Genomic DNA, 6468 nt, shown 5'->3' with positions numbered 1-6468 from the left:
TCGAGTGAAAGTTGATGTGGAAAGTCGGGAGATTGAGACCAATGCTACCGCGTACTGTATCAAAACTATTTGTCAATTGGAAATAAACTTAGCAACTTTAAAATAAAGCAGTGTTCTTTGAAGCAGTTTATACGCTTCTAAAGGGGATGCTTCCACCGACCCTGAGCACCCATCTACCGAAAACACCCGCCGTGAGGCTGCAGAGCTGTGTTACAACATTGGTGTCACCCCATGTGACGGTGTCACCCGGTGCGGTCCGCACCCCCCGCACTCCCCTAGTGACGCCACTGACAAAAGGCATTTAGTAGTAGTAATGTTAGGAATTCTAACTTGACTACTGTGATGACCGGGTGGCGGTCACACAGGTGGTGAGGACCGCAAGGGATTGGGCCTGCTAAGGAGCACAATAAAAGAGACAGCACACTTGACTACTATATTGGGCCAAAGACCATGAGCGGTCACGCGCCCGTTTATTTGTACCCGAGGGCGAGCCCACCCTCGGGGTACATGCGTGCGTGTACGTGCGTAGACGGGCCGGGTGGCTCACTCATTACAACTACTACTACTAAATGTCTTTTGTGAATACCGAAAGTCGTAAAGTTAGTATTTTGCCTCAGGTTACTTTTGTGAATCGGACCCTGCAGAGGTAGAGGGGAGGTTGCTGTGGAGGGTACTAAGACCCAAGGGATGCAAGAAATCGGGTGAGAGGCTTGAGACTGCGGGCACTGCTTTGTAAATCTTTTCACACTGTTGGTTTATTCATTTGAAAGATTGTCCCTTGTACCTGATGCTCATCTCTCCTATAGTCAACTGCCAGGCTAGTGGTGTCAAATAATGTAAAGTTCTTATGAGGGGTCAGCGGGTGCAGAACCATGAAGCACCCCGCAAAATGAAAGGGAAAGCATAGTGCTTCATTTGTGGTTAACGTCTATCATCTGAGACAGTGACATTATGCAATTGGTTAAGCAGGGTCATGTGACTCGACTGAATGCTCTTCCTGTGTGGTTGTAACATTAGGAGACACTATGCAATTGGCAGGGATCATTGTCAGTGCACTACATCCCAGGTAGCATGTCTGGTGGGTGCTAAAGTGGGTTAAGTAAGCTTTCAGTTTTATTTTCGAGGAAAGGTTTTTTCTAAGGTGACTAGTTGGATAAAATACGAGTTTTTAGTTCTTAGATCTGTATTTTCTCCGTTGATTTTGCTTTTTCCTTTGCCCTCTGTACTTTTGAATTGCTTCATAAAAACAGTGGGACGACACAATATTTTGTATTGATCCTAAAAAACAGTCCTGCAAGCAACCTTTTCACATACCGGGGTTTGCTGAAATATATGGGTCGTGACCCCAAGACAGTCATCAGAAGACTGTAATGGCCTCACGTGCTGTGCTTTGACCAATCATAATCAAGTGTTGAGGCCATATACCAAAATGCAAGTCTCTGCAAATTATTAGGTCTCGGCCATTGGAATGCATCATAACTATTAAACCGTCTGAACTGACATTTGAACTGAAAGTAGGTGAGAGATGTGAAACCCCTGTTAATGCACGGGACGGAAGTACACGTTGAGTGCTATTTAATGCATCCGATAATATTTGTATGTGTTAAATACCTCAACCTTTGTTAAATTTCCCGAGTTCACCATACAGTAATTTCCATATTGTGCAGATTTTGGTGTATTAAAAACCAAAATCCGCATGTTATTCCCCCAGGAACCCTTAATAGGTGCTATTTATAGCACCCGATAAATACTTAACCCTATGGTATCGATATTTAATAGGTGAGATAAATAGCACCTATACTTGTCATCAGGCCCATAGTAGTTAGTATGAGCAAAAGCTAGACTGGGTGTTAATGGGTGGTTATTTTCGGCAGGTGAAGGTTTGCAGTTCATAGTGATTGACTTGGCCTGCCGCGGGTGAGGGATGCATGAGCTAGACTATGTATTGATTTTTAGACTATAGTGGGCTTTTTAAACTGAAGTCTGCAGCTGGCAGGACAGGTGGAGGCTTGCTTGCCCTGGGAGAAGGAACAATTAGTTTGCAAAGCTAATAACTTGGGGGCTTATTTAGAAGCGCCACTATTGTGTCACTTTTCCCATGTTAAAAATTACGCAAAAGTGGCGCAAGGGGCTTGTAAATCTGCCCCCTGGTTTCCAAAGCTAATAACTATCAAAGGGAGAAAATGTGTAGGCAGGAAGTCCCAGCTGTAGTGTTGCATTTTATAGGTATTTATATAGGACTCTCCATACCCTTGCAAAGCCCGTAGCGTTTTCTGGGTGGTCCAATTGCATTAGTTATATAGTGCTTCAGCAGTTACATTTGCTCATGATAGGAACATTTATGAATACCCGTATTTAAGATTAAATAAATGCTAATCTCGTGATTAATACGTAATCCGCAAAAGTCAAAGACCCTACTTTGTTGCCCCATCCTTCAGATAAGCTTTGAAGAGCACACAATTGCACATTTGCACAGCAGAACATATCAATGATACACAAACTCTGCCTGTTGACAGGTCGCGGAGTGTCCTTCTGGGTGTAGGGTACAAGGACAGATAAGCAAGATGAAAAGAGAGATTACTAGTCGACTGGAAAGAGCGGAAAGATCATGGATGGAGTCTAACACAAGCTACCAGCAAGCGCTTTCTCTAATCAAAAGGACATATCAAACCATTGAGGACAATTTGATTAGCTATCAAGGCAAGTATGCTTTCGCTAGAACCCCTTCTTTAATCCTGAAAATGTTATTTCTTTAGGAAAAAAATACTTTAGCAATAAACCACATACTCTTTTTAATGATAAATTACATTCTTAATAGCAAATGCCTAGATAGTGGGCATATATTTTTAAAGTTATTTTGAGATTTACCTTGAGAGTAAGATTGTTTTATTTCAAACATATTTGTTATTCCAAAGTCTGTACCTCACTTCTTGGAGACTAAAGAAACTGGGGGAAGAGATTTGGCTGGAATGTTTAGAAAGCTTTGTGTATGTTTTAGCTAATAATTTTTGCAAATGTTTCACATGCTCTAACCGTTATCAGGCTAGTTTAAGTTCAAAACATTGTGAAAAGTTCCAGATTCTCCCTTATCTGTTATAAACTTGTGGTCACAGAAGAAACCAAAGTGAAACACGAAGTAAAGGAAGGGAAATCAAATTGTGAAAAATCTTCTCAGAATGACCTCGCTGAAGTTGATGTCTTCCGTATTAAAGTGTTCCAGTGGTCCAGAGTCACATTTCACGCATACTTCTAGTATGAGCTGATTTAAGCAGGTCTCTAGATGTTAAGTACCTCCTACATTTCCAACAGATGTAATTTCCAAACAATTGGGTGGTCTACAGTACATTGCACCTACAGGTATACAGTCTAGCATTCATGGGTGTCAATTCACCAAAATGCCAAGGGAAGAGGAAGTGACATCAAACACATTTTAACCTTAATGACATCACAGCAAGTGACATTATACGACCTTTGATCCTGAATCTTCTCAGGAAGTTATGTCACATGACTTAACTCTGATAGCATCACAATAAATAACATTGCTGAAGTGCCATAATAACTGCATGATTAATATAACAACACAGACAAATATCTATTTTAAGATGTCAAATGATATGTCAAGGGAACATTTACCTCATTTGTAGTAAGCAAGCAAAATAAGTTAGTCTCACATCTTCTAGAGGGGCAAGGTGGTGGGGGGAGGGTGGTTTCTCCCCCAGAAGAACTTTTTTTTAAAAATGGACTCTAGTACTGCCTTTTATTTATTACTTCACAGTATCAGACCAATATAATACATCTTATTATTTCATACATTCATATGCTCATAAAATGCCCCCAAATAGAAATACCAGTCTTTCGTTTCCTTGAGCCTTTTGCCGAATACAAACTAAGGGGCATATTATCAAGCCTGTGCGCTAAAATTATCGCCGCTTTATCGGCCGAAAACGGCCGATAAAGCGGCGATAATGGGCTTGATAATATGCTCTATGGAATTCCAATCGAAGCCCATGTTAGATGTGAAGACATCTAACATGGGCTTCGAATGGAATTCCACAGAGCATATTATCAAGTCCATTATCGCCGCTTTATCGGCCGTTTTCGGACGATAAAGCGGCGATAATTTTAGCGCACAGGCTTGATAATATGCCCCTAAATTCTAAATTAAATATATTATACATTTTGGCTCGCCAATCAGCAGCAATACAAAGACGAGCAACAACCATGGTCATAAAGATTAAATAACAATGTTTAAACATAGGTTTCCCAATTTCTAAATCCTGTCCAATACCTAATTATATTTCGGATATCGAAAAGTTTTTGTCATAAATTACTGTAACACCTATTAAAATTACTGCAGCTATGATGCTATTCAAGTCCTTTTTAATGAAACCTGATGATCCTCATGAGTTTGCCAATTGTTTTTTAAATGTCCTATGCTTTCCACCATAGTCCAAGAATTGCATCCATTGCTAGTGCCAGATTTTTGGCATGGATGGCCCTTTTGCCAAACATGATATACAATGTGCCAGTGTCAGAATTTGCAACTAATGCATTTCACATAAAATAGGTGACCTTTATGTAAAATGTTATGTCTAGTATGTCAGGGACATCCGTTTCTCATTTCTGCTTCCTTGACATATGCCATAGTTGTCCTCCCTTAAGCCAATAAATCCTTCCAGTGTGCTAATGCCAGCATTCTGCTATAATTGCCAACTATACCAATAATTTCCTCTATAACGACAGTGCCAGCATGCCACGATTTACCTCCAGTATGCAGCCCAGCATTTTGACAGGGTTATTCTATTGGCAAGTATTGCCTCCATTGAAAGCATTCTGCTATGAGTGTCTCTGTAAGCCAAAGAAGCATTCCAGGTTCAACAGCAGACTTGAAAGCATAAAAACACATTCTCACTCATGCTCACTTACATTCTCTTACTAATCCACTCTCATCCACTCACATTCACCCTTGCTCGCTCATTCATACTCGTTTGCAGTCATTTGTTTTCACTCAGTCACTCATCCTTATTTAGTCATTTGCACTCTTTCGCTCACTATTTCTCTGACTCACATAGTTTTTCCCTCTCTCACTTTGATAAACACACTCAATCCCATATGCAAACATTCCTGCTCAAACAAACACAAGCTTTATCACGCAAACTCTCTCATCCACATGCACACAAATCATATGATACATTTAAAAGCATTTCATTTTACATACCTAAGATGCTAGCAAAGGTCGAGGTCCAGATCATGCTGCTCCATTTTTTATTACACTAATTGGGAGTTATAGACAGTTTTTGACACCTCTGAGGTCTGGGGCCACAAAGGCAGTGCCAGGTGTCGGTCAGCCAGTCAGTCAAAAGTACTTTATTCGACAGCAAAGAGTCACAAAAGCATACAATATTATAAAAATACACATTCCATCAAAATACATTATAATAGAATCATCCTGCATTACAATCACACTATTCAAATAAAAAAACCTTTAAAAAGCTATATCATATAAAGTGCAACTGTGGTAGGACAGTAAACCAAGTCCGTAGGTAATATCACATTTAAAAATGCAAGGTATTAGTTAAGAAAACATATTTGAACCAGCTAGTAACAAGGGATCGCTTTTGCCGCTAAAGTCTGGTCCTATGTCCAATGGCCGGACTAAAAAGCTTGCGACCCCAAAACAAACCATAGGTGTGGCTAGCATTTGTAGACAGAGCAGGGCTGGCCTCACTTGGGCAAACTGACAATCTCTAAGTAAAGGAAGAATGTGCTGCCTGCGCAGAGAATCATAATGAGCACAGAAGAAAACTAGGTGCAAGGTATCCAGTTCCGAGAAGTTATCACAGGAGCACAGTTTTAGTGATTCCGGTTTTGAATATCCTCTCGGAAATGCCAGCAGCCAGGGAACCATTTTAAACGCAATCTTGTCAAAACAAAACAATGGTATGTTTTGTTGACATAAGATAGATATGGTTGTAGCTGCGGGCCTGGGCTCAATGTAACAAACCTACTCACTGAGGGTTTAGCTAAACCAACCTCCTCCCTGAGGCATTTCTGTCTCTCCATAAACTTCCGTTTAAAATCTGTAATCACTGTATTGTCCAAGGGCCTCGGGGTCCAAAAAAATTCTGGGCAGCCAAGACATCTTGTCTCTTCCTTTATGTATTTCAGCCAAGGGATGCGTAGGGGTCTCTCTAGCGCAATGCAACCCGATATTATGAGTTGGTTTAAAGTTGGGTAAGGGTGAGCCCAGATTCTGAGCCATCATAGCAATGGGGCAACTGCAAGCTGGCCCGTTATATATGCCATCCCCAATTCTTCATGCAGACTGTAAACGTGAGTAGCAGCAAGAACCCTAAAGAGTTTGCGTATGAAATTATTCTCCGCCACTTGTATGCCCTTCACGTCCTTGTAGCCCAAATATCACATCCGTACATAGCCATGGGAATACATTTTGCGTTATAGACCTTC

General features: G+C 40.8%; 1 pseudogene across 1 annotated transcript in view; it reads left to right on the top strand.

Annotated features, from left to right (window-relative positions):
* The first annotated feature begins 120 nt into the window (after positions 1-120).
* Positions 121-6468, top strand: part of LOC147728552 (fibrinogen alpha chain-like) — a 105615-nt pseudogene continuing 99267 nt past the window's right edge. The window contains exon 1 of the transcript XR_015309380.1: positions 121-2700. The product of XR_015309380.1 is annotated as a fibrinogen alpha chain-like (transcript). The remainder of the gene's footprint in view (positions 2701-6468) is intronic.

The sequence above is a fragment of the Lissotriton vulgaris genome, chromosome 3_1 (genome assembly GCF_964263255.1).
Source record: "Lissotriton vulgaris chromosome 3_1, aLisVul1.2, whole genome shotgun sequence".
Classification (NCBI taxonomy): Eukaryota; Metazoa; Chordata; class Amphibia; order Caudata; family Salamandridae; genus Lissotriton; species Lissotriton vulgaris.
This window is presented reverse-complemented; position numbering and strand designations above follow the sequence as displayed.